This window comes from Notothenia rossii (assembly GCF_949606895.1).
Source record: "Notothenia rossii genome assembly, chromosome: 5".
NCBI classification, from domain to species: domain Eukaryota; kingdom Metazoa; phylum Chordata; class Actinopteri; order Perciformes; family Nototheniidae; genus Notothenia; species Notothenia rossii.
The window spans coordinates 53,944,830-53,961,283 of NC_136903.1; the positions used below are offsets into that span (position 1 = coordinate 53,944,830).

General features: G+C 43.0%; 1 protein-coding gene and 1 long non-coding RNA gene across 2 annotated transcripts in view; both read left to right on the top strand.

Annotated features, from left to right (window-relative positions):
• raly (RALY heterogeneous nuclear ribonucleoprotein) overlaps window positions 1–16,454 on the top strand; it is a 559,745-nt gene that overhangs the window by 472,098 nt on the left and 71,193 nt on the right. The window lies entirely within an intron of this gene.
• Window positions 11,387–12,233, top strand: LOC307040780. The gene is made up of 2 exons (XR_013808608.1): window positions 11,387–11,504; window positions 11,918–12,233. It is a non-coding gene; the product is annotated as an uncharacterized lncRNA (long non-coding RNA).

A 16,454-nucleotide genomic window follows, 5' to 3' on the forward strand; every position in this document is an offset into this window, starting at 1 on the left:
GGTGGTCCGCAAGGAGGTATGGGGGATGAGGAGTTCCTTGAGGTAGGTAGGGGCAGTTCCATGGACACACTGGTGGGTGAGGACGGAGACCTTGAATTCGATCCCCAGTTCCACGGGGAGCCAGTGTAGTGCTTTAAGGATGGGGGTGATGTGATCATATTTGCGCACCCTCACCAGGATCCTAGCAGCACTGTTCTGAATGTATTGCAGCTTCTGGATGCTTTTGTTAGGGATCCCGATGAGGAGTGCATTGCAGTAATCCAGCCTGGAGGAGACAAAGGCGTGGACCAGCTTTTCGGCGTCAGACAGAGTGAGTGTGGGGCGGAGTTTGGCGATGTTCCTGAGGTGGTTAAAGGAATTCTTGCACAGCTGTTTAATGTGGGCCTCAAAGGTCAGATGGGCGTCCATTTTCACACCCAGGTTGGTAACTATTGAGGAGAGGGTAATGTCCTGGCCGGAGAAGGTGATGGTGGCTATGGTGGATGACCGAACCTGATGTGGGGTGCCAACTATAATGGCTTCGGTCTTGGAGCTGTTGAGTTTCAGGAAGTTCTGCTTCATCCACACCTGTATCTCCCCCAGGCAGGCAGTGAGTGTGGGTGAAGGTAGGGCTGCAGAGGAGGTAGGGTTGATCCTGAGGTACAGTTGGGTGTCATCAGCGTAACACTGGAATGATACTCCATGTCTGCAGATGATAGAGCCAAGGGGGAGCATGTAGAGTGTGAAAAGGGTGGGGCCGAGAACTGATCCTTGAGGGACACCACAGGTGACGTTGTGGGTACCCGACTCTGCCTCGCCCAAGGAGACGTACTCTGTTCTCCTGGTGAGGTATGATCTGAACCAATCAAGGGGAGCAGTCAATGATGGACATCAGAAAATGGTTCAAACAACCAGCCCTTATCACCAGCAGTAACACTGCATCTACTGCAGGTAATAACAGTTCAGATCATGGGGACATTACGTTACCCGCGGCCACTATCGTGGACACTAACGCCCGACTCGCCGGCATTGTCCGCCTCGCCCACGGAGGCGGAGCAGCCGCAGCCGTCTTCGTTGCCCCAAACACCGCCACTCCTCAGCGGCCCGCAAGTGCCGGACGACCCCGGCAAAACAGAGCCTGCCCAGGTATATTTAAAAAAGTTCCCAACTCGCCTGTACAGTGGGGTAAGGCGCTCATTTTGCAGCTCATGGTTTCAAAACAGAGATTGGCTGGACTATTCATGTAAAAAAGATGCCATCTTCTGCTATGCATGTAGACATTTCGGTTCAAGTAAGTCAGATGCCTTCACCACAACTGGCTACAACAACTGACGCCATGCTCTTGTACGTGATAAGGGACTGGGAAGGCATGAATCAAGCAAAGAGCACATAGATCCATAGATCTCTTCATTTTGCTCTCAAAGTGCACACACACACACACACACACACACACACATACACACACACACACACACACACGCACACACACACACACACCTCCCTACTCCTGCAAACAGGCCTTGGCAGCTGGGCCCACAACTTTCTTACATATTAAGTTACACACACACTTATCTGATGCACTGCCCTGACACTGTACACACTTTAACATTTCACTCATTTTACTGAATACCAATGATACTCTATTATGTTCTAATACTGAGCACATTGACCTGGTGCAGGGACAACCAAGTGCAGCTCAACGCTCTCAAGACAGTGGAGATGATTGTGGACTTTAGGAAGAACGCAGCCCCATCACTCTGTGTGACTCCCCAGTAACTGCTGTGGAGTCTTTCCGCTTCCTGGGCACCATAATCGCACAGGACCTCAAATGGGAGCAGAACATCGGCCGTGTGACCGAGAGATGCTTGAGTATCTCGATAAGATATTCAAGCTCGGGGCGCAGATGACGGCGGCGGCCAATAATCTGGTTGTGTTGGGAGTGTCGCTGATTCCCCATCAGCAGGACACTCCCGCTCCCCGGGAGCGATTCTCCGGACCGCTGCGTGGGCCAGATGAATAATCTGGTCCACGGTATGGCTACCGCAGCCGGTCAGGTGATGGCCCTGACCACCGTGGCGTCGCGTCACGTGTGGTTAGGTTTGACCGCCCTGGCTAAAAAGGACCGAGATGATCCCCTTGGGGCCCCCGTTGCCATGGGAGGGCTTTTTGGATCAATAGCCTCGGTCACTCAGCGCTTCAACCGCCTGGAGGTGGAGAAGGCTCAGCTCAGCCGCATGTTGCCGCTGGTTCATTGTCAGGCCCCTCCGCAAGGGGAAGTGCGTCCGGCGGTGGTAAGACGGAGAGAGAGGCGTCGGGTGAGAGTCCCGAAAACACCCTCTGCCTCCGCGGTCCGTCCCGAGGTGCTGGGTCGGTACCGACCCCCGCATGGACAGGCCGACAGAATCCTTTTGTTGTGACATCATCCTTTTCCAATAAAAGTGATAAATTGTATTCTAGTTTGAGTGTCTCTGCTTTCCACACACCCACACAGCCACGTAATGTTGTCGTTACAGTTTCCCCACTCGCTGCCCAGGTTGTAGTAACTCCAGTAAAGGAGGCAGCTAGTTCGCATAAAGCGCACGCTCCGCCATGATGTTTTCACCCGAACAGTGAAAAACATCAAGCAGAGTTTTCTTTGCTGAGGTCTTTGAACGCAGCATGGCGCACTCCAGGCCCGGACTGGCCATCAGGAGGACCAGGAGGTTTCCCAATGGCCTGGCCTGTTAAATGGCCTGCTGGCCTGAGGATAGGACTGGCGGTCTACATGATGTGGCCTGCCGACAAGGCCACTTTCATACAGATCATACATTAATGCCCTCGATTGGTCTCTCTGTGTCATTAAAGCTTGGGAGGGTGTGTGTGTATGACATGGTGGCGCGAGCGAGAGAAAGCGCGCGCACCGATTACGTGTATTGTTGTTAGCATCTGGTGCTAGCTAGCTGCGCTAACGGATATAAGGAGCTGTTTCAACAACAAGGTGGAGGGAGAGTCCTCTGCTGTCAGACTGAGAGGCTGATAACTACAGCTCATGTGAGGTAAAGGACTGAGTGTTTAGATAGTTAACTTAGTCTATGTCAGGGGTATCAAATACGGTGCCCACGGGCACTTAGTCGCCCGCAGGGGGCAACGTCAGTCGCCCTCGGGGCATGTTCTAAAAATAGCTCGCCAAGCAAATCCAAAATGTATAAAATACACAAAACAAAAAAGGAAATGTAATTAAAATAATCTACCCTATTCATAAACGAAACCTCAATCATAGCGAACTCTATCTACTTACTACAACTCTATCTATCTAACACCCCTCCTCCCCCCACCATGAATGTCGACCAATCACGTTCTTGCTTGATTTGCGGGACCAGCGTTGCAGTCGGGAAAAAAAGCAATGTGGCACCTCCCCACTGATTTTCCTTCTGGCAGAATCTACACAACACATCAGCCCCTTTGAACACAGCCTAGTCGTGCCAGCCTATACAACACATGAGGGGCAGAGTGTTACTCTGTGTGTTGCAACTTGCATATATATGTATTGCATTTGACGCACACACACACATCGCGTAATTTCCACCTGGGAGAGGGGGGACATGTCCCTCGCTCTTTTCGAAATCCAGTTTGTGTCCCCCCACTTTACAAATATGTTTATTATTATTTTTTAACGCAAGCCGTCATCACCACGTAGGAGCACACAGTCTCTGTGAGCAAGCGAGACAGAGGGAGAGAGAGAGAGCAAGCGATAGAGATAGGGAGGGAGAGAGAGAGACGGAGAGAGAGAGAGATAACTAGGGAGAGAGGTAGGGTAAGATAAGAATAAACAGGTTTAAATTATTTGTTATTAGTTGTGATCATATTCTAAAGATGTTTGGATTATTGAAAAGTATACAGCTCCCTTTCATCTGAGTGTTGAGAGCTGTATCCATCAATTTATTTTGTGCTCAAAGTGCACCAGATTGATTCATTTAACTTCAACATTTAAAAAAACATCTTCCCGGGGGAGCATGCCCCCGGAAATAAAGCAGGTTAAAATAATTAAATTGCATACATGTTCTTTTAGTAAACACTGACAACAGGTCCCACTGTCATGGTTTTGGATTTATGTTTTCCACCTTTGTTTTGAAATGTTTTCCTCCTTATGTCTTGTCTGATCCTACTCCCTGTGTTTGATTTCCTGTCTTTAGTTTCCCTCCTGTGTCTGATTGTGCCTCATTGTGTTCACCTGTTGCCCTTCTGTTTCTGCCTGCCCTGCCAGCTGTGTCTTGTCCTGTGATTACCCTTCTGTGTATTTAGTCATGCCTTCGGCTTTTTATAATAAAGCTCGCTTTTTGTTAACAAACCTTTTTTGTATTTTTTAACTGCACTTGGGTCCTATTTTCCCCAAACCTGACACCCACAGACCCAGACAGCACACAAAGGTTAAAGGTCAGCATATAATAATGTTAAAATGTGCTAAATATATGCACTGCAAAAAACAAAAAAAAGAGGAGTAAAAGTAGCCCCGGACTTGTTTTATTTTTTTAAAGTAGCTCTCACCATAAAAAAGGTTGGTGACCCCTGGTCTAAGTTATCTCTGTGGGTCTCAAACGGTTCGGTCACCATTTATGTAAACACATATTTCCATTTGAGGGGGGAGTGATTCGTAAAATTTGCATGAATAATAAAAAATAAAATGTTAACTAGGTAAAAAAAGGTAAGATACACTTTTAAAACTTGTTGAGAGCTAAAACTAGTCTTTGCTGCTGCCTCAAAGAGGAGAAGGAGGGGGAGGAGGGAGACAGGAGAGGCTGGTTCAGGAGCCCAGACACACTCACACATATAAATGAACCAAAAAAAAAATAATATACGAGTTTCAATGTTTTTTCATATTGGATATGGTATGTTATTGGTTATGGCCATGTTCTTATGATTTTATGATTATTTAAATGTAACAGTTCTGTATGGGTGTAGTCTCTTTATTTCCCCCTCAAAGTGCACCAGATTGATGCATATTAGTCCAACATTTAAAAAAGAATCTTACCGGGGAGAATGCCCCTGGACCCCCCTATAGGATTTGAGGTCCACCACCACTTAAAATATGTTCACATTAATAGGTTCCTAAATAGATTTGCACATTTTTTTAAATAGTAACCCATCTCCATATGTTTATTTTTGGGTAGTAGATTTCAACTAGAGGGCTATCACTATGGGCAGCAACGCTGTAAATATTGACAAATAAATCCAGCAAAATGGCACAAAAAACTGGTAGTGGCCTGGCTGGGTGTATAATTCCTGGCCTGACGTATTGTCCCAGTCCGGGCCCTGTGTGTGGGTGTGTGGAAAGCAGAGACACTCAAACTGGAATACAATTTATCACTTTATTGGAAAAGGATGATGTCACAACAAAAGGATCATAGAGGGAGGAGGCAGGATTTGCCCACGCGTCCTGACCGGAGAATTCCCCTCTCCCTGCTGAGACGCTTCCTCCCACCGCCAGTCAACTCCTGGAGGAGGGAGCTCCCCACCCGGTACCCCTCCGCTGCAGTGGCACCGGAGTGCGGACCGGAGGAGGAGCCAGACGGATTCTGTCTTGTTTTTCCCAGTGGTGCGCGCCTCTGCCCCGCAATGGGACCTACCGCTGGTGCTCAAGGCTCTGGTCACAGGACCATTCGAGCCTGGAGCTCTCTTCCCTGAAAGTACTGTCATGGAAGACAGCATTGCTACTTACCTTATCGTCAGCCAAAAGAGTGTCTGAGTTAACTGCTTTATCAGTGCACCCGAGTTGTTTAAACATCCGGGGTGACCAAAGCGGGGCGACACTCAGACGGAACCCCTCCTTTGTGGTTTCCTTTCCCCTGCATTAAGACAGAAGGAGGAGACTCTCTACGTTATGGCACACGAATGTGTGCATAGATAGCAGTGACGTGCGGTGAGCTTCATGGCTGGTGAGGCACTGACTCTTTCAGAGTCAGATTTACAAATATTATATTTTGACCTTAATCAAAATATTTGGTTATTTTCAAAAGCTTTTTTAGTCTGATGCTTCGATTCATTTTAAACAGACCGTTCAACAAAAGGATACCCAAAATCTAAATATTGGATTGTTCTTTCTTAGTAAGATCCCATTTTCATTACAATTGTGGTCTTACCTTGACTTGAAGATGAAGTCCATGCTCTCCTTCTGGACAACAATCTATCCTTTTTTTGTAAAAGTCCTCCTTATCTTCCTGTAGTTTAAAAACTCTAGTTTGTTGTTTATGTCTACCGTCTCTGCCTAGAATAACAGTAGCAACAAGAACCTGTGGGCTCACGTGCGCCCCCTTCAGTGCGGCAGAGGTTATGGCTGCCTCTCCTGCTGCTTTTTTCATTGCCGTTATATGATGAGACCAGCGAGCCTAAATATCATACGTTAAATAAGTTATTTAGAGACTATGGATGGTTAGGATAAATTTAATAAAGGGATCTACAAACATTACATTGGTGACCTACAGTGAGATGGTAACAGGCATGCGCTTAGGGCCCGCTTTCCAGACAATTTCTGTGGGGTGACTAATTCTGAGGTGAGGCAGAGCTCATCTGTGCCTCACCTCACCCCACAGTAATTGGTTTGAGCGCGCTCACAAAATAAGTGCCCGCGTTAAATTAGTGCCCGCGCTCCAGCAAGTTACTGTGGGCTTACGAGAGGCAGAGCTCGTCCCTGCCTCACTTCTCATCACTACCCGTAGTTGTAGCGGAGCTCGGCAAATTTGCTGATTTTGACTTTAAAAAGCCATTGGAATCATACATTAATCACACTTACATCTTAGATCAGAGGAGACATTTTATTATTATTACTATTTAGTTTTTCTTTAGTTGTTTTTCTGTTACATTGGAGTATGACAGGTGAGGCTCTGCCTCCCCTCCATCCCCTGACTGCACGTCGCTGATAGATAGGATATGGGGGAGTACCCATAGAGTCCAGTAGAGGGCTCCGCTGTGCTAATATAACATGGGTTACCATACGTAACCCTACGTTTCTTCCCCTCTACTACCGGCCTCATCAAGAAGGCCCGGCCCCCCCACTAACACTTTAGCTCAGCCACAAAAAAGACTCTATGCATTACATTAATGCACACAATGTACAACATTATTTTGTATTACAGCTGATTTTTTTTCCCATATTGTATTCCTCTATTTCATTCCATTGCAATGTAAATACTGTTATATTTTACTATATATTTTAATTATTTTAATATTTTTCTAGTTCTCTACCTGTGTTTTTAATTCTTGTTTTTATGCACCACGACACCAAGTCGAATTCCTCGTATGTAAAAACCTAAATGGTAATACACCTGTTTCTGATTCTGATTGCTAAGGGAAATTCTACTCCAACATGTGGCGTGTTCTCAGCACAGCTCTAAGTTCCCCACAGAGGTGTGGACTCGAGTCACATGACTTGGACACGAGTCAGACTCGAGTCACCAATTTGATGACTTGGACTCGACTTGACAAAATCACAAAACACTTGCGTCTCGACTTGGACTTGAACACCAATAACTCAGGACTTGACTTGGACTTGAGCCTTCTGATTTGAGGTGACTTCAGGTCCGCCTCTCCCTACAGGCCAATCACGCAGGCTGCATGGGGCCCCGCCTTGCACAGGGGGCCCCGCCCAGAGGGCTTCAGCTGCTGTGCCCAGTTCTCCGCGCGCCCCCCGCTGACACGCGAGAGTGAGAGGTGACAAGTGGAGCACGTCTGTAACCCGACACTGTTACAATGAATCGACATCTGACCAATCACGGCTTTGATACGGCCACTAGTGCAGGTGAAGAGATGTCGGTGAAAAGACAGTTTCAGTCCGGCGCAAGCAAGAGGGAAAAAAAACAAAACATGAAGAAACTAGAGCATCACTCGAAGGTGGGTAATTGTATGAGTCAAATGTACCATTCATTCAAGTATTTGATGCCTTTTATCTGCTAATGTACTAGGGATACCAGAAACTGACCATGATCAAATTCGAAAATCGGACAGACCTGGCAAATATTAATCGATTATACTTTTCCACGAGGAACTCTTCTTTGAACGCACCGCTTTGTTCATCTTTAGTTGTGTTGTTCTCACTGTTCTGTATATCGCCAATAAATCAATCGCACGTGTGACGGAGAGGGGGGGTCGGTGTGTAGCAGCGCAGCGCAGGCTTCCTCCAAGTTTACAGTAAAACAAACTGGTGGTGTGACCAATGGCCATTTACAATTAGTAATACTATTACTAGCATTAGTCTATATTTTGGTTGAAACTAAGCCAGGAAAAAAATGAAAAACATAAATAATAATAAAAATATATATAAATAAAATCATCAATAATTTTCGATTATGGAGACTGTAACGAATAATCGCTGGCATCCCTATAATGTACAGGAGGAAGAGTGATAAACTGTCTGTCTAGTTGGCTTACATAACAGTTACAGTTTACAGCCTAAAAAACATGGAGCATTTTTTCCCCTTTTATGTCAATTTGCACATTTCAGGGTGATGCTCAGCCTCTCCCCTTAACTCCTAACAGTCATCATCATGTCAACCACAACACAGAGAAATACTGATAGGAATGTGTGTGTAGTTGTTGACACATTGCTGACAGAGGGAACTACATTTGAATACAGATTTAAGAAATATCAGCTTTTGAGCATGTCATAAGCATGTTTTGTCTTGACTATATTACAACTATATTATAATAAAATAATATAGTATGTATATTATTGAATTGATTATGATTATGATTATTATTATTAGAAGTAGTTTATTTGCATTAATTATATTTTAATCTTTTTGAGGCTAGTATTTTGCAGGAAATGCAGACGTATTCACCTGTAAACGCATACTGAACGACATACATGCACATTTACCATTTACCTCACTGTATAAAAAAGTAACTGTGTTGATAATAATAATAAACCGGAATTATATTTGCAAAGTAGCCTACTTTGTTTTAAAAAAAATGTTGTTCACTCCTGTCGGTTGGGGGCGGGGGCCTCATCTCACAATTTCGCTTGTGACCCCAAGTTGGCCAGGGGCGGCCCTGCCTGAACCTCATCCACAGCATCAGATACAGCCAGTTCCAAACGGTGGTTCATGCAGTGCCATGTGAAGAGGTTAGGGTACCTTGCTGTCAGCCTGGTTGCCACACCAGAGTTCTTGCCTAACATGACACTGGCTCCATCAGAAACAAATGAGACCCAGTTCTTTTGAAGCCACTCTTCAGTGAAGCTTGCAGTGTCCAAACAGTTCAGCAGCGCTTCTTCTATTAGACCCTCCTGAAAAACGCGATTATGCGATTGCAGAATTTACCGCATAATCAGCAAAATGGCGCAGATTTTTAAAAGGCCGCATATTCATCAAAAGGCCGCATAATCCCCGCATTTTTCCACACAAAGTTGAGAAAAAAAAAAGTGAACTCGTCTTGACGTGAAGTAGTGATGATGATGATGACGCGACGTCATCAGCTCGCGCATCACAGAAGGTAAACAACACCGTAGAGTGAACGTGTGGAACTCACACGGGAGATGAAAAAATCTAATCCATCTAATTTACAGACGAACATTTCTGCTAAAGACCGGGCAAAGCAGTACCCCGATGTCTTGCACGAAAGTGGGGGGAAACTATTCTGCACCCCGTGCAACTGTGTTGTAGCATAAGAGAAAATCCACGGTGACGACCCACTTTGATTCATTCAAACATTCGAAAATGCTTTCTGCTGCTGCGGACAAGAAAGCCAAACAACTCACGTTCACCGAGGCATCAACCTCCAAAACCCTTTCGAGGGCTACAAGAAACGAGGTGAGAAGCCAACAAGATTGAAGCTGGTCAGATAACGAACGAGTAAATGAAAACAAAATGAGGCGGAGAAGTGTGTGTGTGTGTGTGTGTGTGTGTGTGTGTGTGTGTGTGTGTGTGTGTGTGTGTATGTGTGTGTGTGTGTGTGTGTGTGTGTGTGTGTGTGTGTGTGTGTGTGTGTGTGTGTGTGTGTGTGTGTGTGTGTGTGTGAGTGTGTGAGAGAGAGAGAGAGAGAGAGAGAGAGGTGACAACTGCGCAGTTCTCCGCTCAGTTCTCCGCGCACACCCCGCGAGAGTGAGAGAGAGGTGACAAGGGGAGCACGTCTTTAACACGACACCGTTGCAATGAATCACTAGTGCAGGTGAAGAGATGACGGCGAAAAGACAGTTTCAGTCCGGCGCAAGCAAGAGGGGAAAAAACAAAACATGAAGAAACTAGAGCATCACTCGAAGCTGGGTTATTGTATGAGTCAAATTTACAACTTGCGAATGTTGTATAAGTCAAATTGCCAATTGCCATGTTAAAACATCAGCTGCAATTCACGACATGAAGAAGGCAGTCTCTGCATAGCATAATAGGCTAATGGAGATGCAGTTATTTCCAGCATTCTTTATTTACCATTCATTCAAGTATGTTAAGCCTTTTATCTGCTAATGTACAGGAGGAAGAGTGATAAACTGTCTGTCTAGTTGGCTTACATAACAGTTAAAGTTTACAGCCTAAAAAACATGGAGCATTTTTTCCCATTTTATGTCAATTTGCACATTTCATGGTGATGCTCAGCCTCTCCCCTTAACTCCTAACAGTCATCATGTCAACCACAACACAGAGAAATACTGATAGGAATGTGTGTGTAATTGTTGATACATTGCTGACAGAGGGAACTACATTTGAATACAGATTTAAGAAATATCAGTTTTTGAGCATGTAATAAGCATGTTTTGTCTTGACTATATTACAACTATATTATAATAATATAATATAGTATTTATATTATTGAATTGATTATGATTATTCGTGGAAGTAGTTTATTTGCATTAATTATATTTTAATCTTTTTGAGGCTAGTATTTGGCAGGAAATGCAGACGTATTCACCTGTAAACGCATACTGAACGACATACATGCATATTTACCATTTACCTCACTGCATAAAAAAGTAACTGTGTTGATAATAATAATAATAAACAGGAATTGTATTTGCAAAGTAGCCTACTTTGTTTCCAAAAAAAAATGTTTCACTCCTGTTGGTTGGGGGGGGGGGGGGGCCTCATCTCACAATGTCGCTTGGGGCCCCAAGTTTGCAAGGGGCGGCCCTGGGTATACGGCGTATACCAGCGTATCACGTAGACTACACCACTGCACATAAGGGCATAAGGGCAACAGGTCAAGGCTAAATTCTATCTATCCAGATTTAAAGAAAGGAACCCCCTGTAGGTTGTTTGTTGTTATTGCAAATATCTCATAAGTCAAATCCATAGACTGTATATATAAATGGACGAAGGGTCCGTGACATCACCCATAGGATTCTGCAAAGTTGCCGAGAAGCCCTTAGTAGGCGGAGTCGGCCACTAACGGGTCGACACTGACGTAAGAGTTCAACCCCCGCCTACTCCAAATAAGGGCAAAGAGGCGGAGCCGAGGCGGGACCTGCTGCCACCGAGCTGAAAGTTCCAGAGCTAGCTGAAGCTACCAAGCTAAGCTAACATGCTCCCCATCTGCACACTGCCGTGGCATTTTACGTTTCTAAGGTAAGCGGACATGAAACTATTCAGCAAAACTATAAATAATAATCTAAGTTATTGAGTTTTTAGCATAATACTTCAGAATCTACACTTAACTATACGTTTAATACATTTAAGTCAAGCTAAGGTACATGTGATGGTAGCTAGTTAGTGCTCTTACCTCCTCCAAACAGCATAATAACCAGACTGTATCATTAAAACTAAGTACCAGTTGTAGATCCTTAACTTTAGACAAACAATTGAAAAGACACAATGTATTTAAAGACCAATCTTTATTTGAATGTGCCTCTTAACCTGATATATTAGTTAAACAGCAATAGTATTGAAAATCTAAAAAAACTGAGCAACTCAACATTCAACTTTATGTTTCTTATTGTCTAAAGCATTTATTATTTTCATTTTCCCCCTCTCATATTCAGTGTGGATGGATTGAGACAGCGTGGTGTCCAGAAAGCTGCAGAAACTTCAGGGAGAAACCTCCGTGTGATGGACGTCCTGTCTGTTTGTTTGGCCCGGAGAGGACTGAGGGTCTTTCCTCTGCGAGGAGGACCAGGCCTGATGGAGGAGCCCATGCTGGGCAAAGCTGATACCAACTGCACAGGCCTAGTCTGTCACTTTATTTGAAATTATTTGACATGTAATAGGTTTACACCTTCTGTCCATATGTGCTTTTTATTTAAAACATGTTTGATTAACTTTTGGTTAACATTTCAATAAATTGTATTTGTATTTACACTCCTTTTATCCATTATTGTTACTGAAAATGTTAGATTACACATTCACATCTGACTGAAGATTGGCCCCATTTATTTGTGACATTGCAAACTCTGCGGTACAAGGCAAAAGCTCATAAAGCGAGGCAAATACAAATAATCAGCCGATGGAGTGTAGATGTGGAAATAGGTGCATTCGATCAGCTGACTGTTTTTACAATAAAAGTAGTTTCTTAGTGTATTGGTCTTAAAATCTCATAGCATCAGCTTTGAATGTTCCTCTTGGATGTTCTTCTTGACCCTCAGAGAAGGAGAACATGTTGTGTCTTTCCTTTCCTAACAAAAATTACAGGAAACATAAAACATATTATTGCAGAACAAGTGTGTTATTTGTGAAAGCGGTGTGTTTAGGGGCTGTAGATACAATTATTTTTTAATTGTAATGTTTTTTTTTTATTTCAACAGTGAGCTACAAAGACAATCAAATTATGAATGAACCGTATGAAGTTCATCAACATTGAAATGTATTTTATTATCAAAATAATATTTAACTGTTATCAAAACGTAGTGCAACTGTAGAAGCTTGCTCTGTTGTCTCACTGAAAGAATAACTTTTACCACGTTTTTTACAGACAATATTGAGAGATAAATAGTAGCAGTTCTCACTGTGTTAAATATCTTTGCCTTCAATACATTAAATTAGAAAGCTGACCATATCATATGGCTTGTTAACATCTAAATGTAACTTTTTGCATTGAAAAAACCCTCAATTTAACTGATGTGTAGGTGATCTAGTATTGTTTAATGGAATGTATATCAGTGTATTAAAGTCAATACTTCATTCATTTAAACCAATATCTTTCTTGATTCTTTGTACAGTATGAAAAATAGAGTCTTTATACCTGTGCTGAAGTTCACTGCTGTGAGGAGTCCAGTTGTGTCTCTCATTCTCTGGTCCAGCCTGTCTGCATCACCTGGACACCTTAAACAAACATATATATATGTAGAGTACCATGTGTACAAACAATATAACTGATTATCTTCTGTTGAACATGTTGGATTGTGTATTGTCCGAGTCAGGGTCCTTTTTATTTTACTGTAACTTTGGAAGTTGTGTTACCAATGCTTACTGTTTATTTGATACCCATTTGGTAATACAATTAATAAAAACAAAAAGGTTTGGGTTCGTTCTTCAGATGACTGTGTTGTTAACGTGTAAGCTCAATAATGAACTCCAGCTCAACCAACCATATTGTAATATCTAAGTAATCATCTTGAAATATGACATTAATAATTTTAATATACACACATCTTATTGTGAGGTTGATTTCACATACAACTTCGACATTAGCTTGTCTACATACTTGAGCATAGCCAATTTAAATTAACCTTAGCGATGCATACAGTTCCTACCTACATAATAAATATCTCTCTAAGTTACAAGGATGACGTTATTTTATCAACCTCAAACTGAAGCCGTTTGTTCTACAGTATTATCCCACTTAACGCTTAACACTTGTCTATTTCGTTTTAACCTTTATATATACAGTCTATGATTTTAACTTGGAGGCTACTATTAGCATCGTTAGCACCGATGTAGCCACCACTCGCTTACACGCTAACCCAAGCCTTAACATTCATTACGTAGCTGATTAAAATCATTAACACATAAATAAAGCACTCGAATTTCACTTACCGCAAAACCACATTCATGCACCGTCTGTTTTAACCGCAGAGCGAGTCACAATAGTCCAATATATAAGCATGAAGAACAAACAACCACGGCCGGCTTCAAGTTGTGTTTCCTGGATGAACTGACCAGGCAGAGTCCCTGTAGCTAGCTTCACGGTGCAGCTAGCAGAGACACAAGAAGCTAGCAGCAGCAGTCACTTCACAGAGCCATCACTCAATGTGACCGCGCCCTAATTTATGCAAAAACTTTAAGACCTAATATAAATAAAAGGGTCGTGTTAGAAAACAATTCACTCACAGATCCATAATCATGAAGGTGGAATCTAACTATATCGATAATAAAATGTATGGAGCCAGGGGTAGAAACATATTTTTTACTGTAAAATTGGGCATTTTAACATGGGGTCTATGGAAATTGCTCCTTTCTGCAGCCATCGCCTATCGGCCAATATATAACCTGCTGTGTGTAGCACTTCAGTAGTAAGATTCATCCCGCTTTCGTCTCATTAGTATGCATAAAAAAGTGACAGGTCACACCTCCCCCCATTATGCAAATGAGCTAAGTCCCGCCTCCCCTTTGATCGAGGTGTGAGATCTCAAGTAGGTGTGATATCCCAAGTAGGTGTGAGATCCGTCGATAGGAGGGGGTTGATGTGTATTTACAAGTGTGAAAAGCCCCCACTGTTGCGCCTTATGGTGTATCATAAAAAATGTTTCAATCACATTAGTATGCATAAAAAAGTATATTAAAACAAAATGCCGCTTCCATCACATTAGTATGCATAAAAGTGACAGAAGGGCCCGCCCCAATTATGTGATGTCAGAAGACCGAGGGGGTGGAGTGAGATAAAAAAAAGAACCCCGTGCAGATAAAAAGCCAGTCATTTCCAATCATCAAGTCATCTTTCCAAAAAGAAAAAATGGCCAAGAGACGCCTCGATATGGGTTTAATCAGCGAGACGCCTGTGACAACTTACCGCCATCTGTCCGGAGCGCCAATCAAGAAACGGATGCAGTATCTGTGCCGGGTTCAAACACCTCCGGTCGAAGATCTTGAAAAGAAATGGCTTCTGGAAAATGAACATGTTTGGGGATACGTATTCAACTATATGGCGAATGAACTGCATTTCTACAATCTGAAGAATGGAGAAATGTATGGACCCCACAGTGTTAAAGCGACGTTGACCTCAACAGATTGGGCTGTGTTAACTCTGGTGTCTTCCAGAGATCTCCACGCAACCATTGTATCGGAAGAAGTAGTGCATCAAGAAAATACTGTGGAACCAGCGGTGTACAAGATATTTGCAACAAAAAGCAAAGAAACGCAAACAAAAAGCGAGATCAGAGAAGAGTTTTCACCGTTACCCCCCAATGGGGAGGAAGAAGAAGGAAATATCCCCCCGCCGCCAGAAGTGAAAAGAGTCCTGACAAGCACCGTCTGGGAAACTAAAAGCGGACCATCTGGGCGATGGTATTACCGCGCAAGCCGTTTGCTGACGCAGGGGGGAGGGGTTCTCTCTAAAACACAGTATCCTGCCATCTCTCTCTGTTTCTGCTGATGTGTAAAATATACAAAATAACGTTTTATATACTTACTCTCTTGTTAAAAGGTGATGAAGTTTGTAGCGTAAGCCAGCCATCAGTATTCTAGTTTTAAGGATTGAAGGATCCAATGTATTTTTAAATGGAGCAGAGTTAGAACTAGTCTCCCAGTGCAAGTATATTGAACAGGGAGTGTCATATTGGAACTCGCACTTGACTTTTTAAGAAACCTATCCAGAAAGTGACCAATACCATTAAATTCAACTTGCAACATTTTAAACAAATTAGACCTTTTTCTTAACTGTCAATGCTGCAAAGTCATACCTCCACTGTATGAGTCTATCCCACATTGAATACTGTTTTACAAACTGGTCGTTTGCTTGTGCCACACACCTGAAACCCATAGAACAGCTGTTCAAGAGAGCTATCCAGGTGTTTGACACAGTCATACCACCACTGTACCATCCTTGAATATGCTGCTCATGCTCTTTCTGCATATCGTGTATTTATTTTTGCTGTATGTATATATATAAATGTCATGTTCTTATATGCTGTATGTGACGGGGCTACAGATGGAAATTAGCTCAGAGCTAAAATCCGGCTCATTTACACTTGTAAGCATTATTTTTGTTTTAAAGTGTTCATCAATGTGCACTACGGTAGCCCTGAAGAAAATTAAACATTAAAATATGTTATCGATGTCCCCATTCCCAGTTTGTTTTGGGAATAATTGCGATGTTTACTATGTTTTTGGTAGCTCTTACCAAAACAGAATTTTTGTAAAAGACTGCGACTCTAAAAGGCAAGTTTGTGATTTTAACACTGTTTCGAAGAAACAATAAATTATACAATATTACGACTTTTTTGCCATATTTTTAACACAATCTTTTTTTTTGTGGTTGTAGGGCTTCAAGATATTTTGCATGTCATGCATAAACACGGTGTCATCTTTTCCTTGAAACTGACGTGCTGTCCGTTTTACAAAACAAGTTATTTTTCTGCTTCTTCA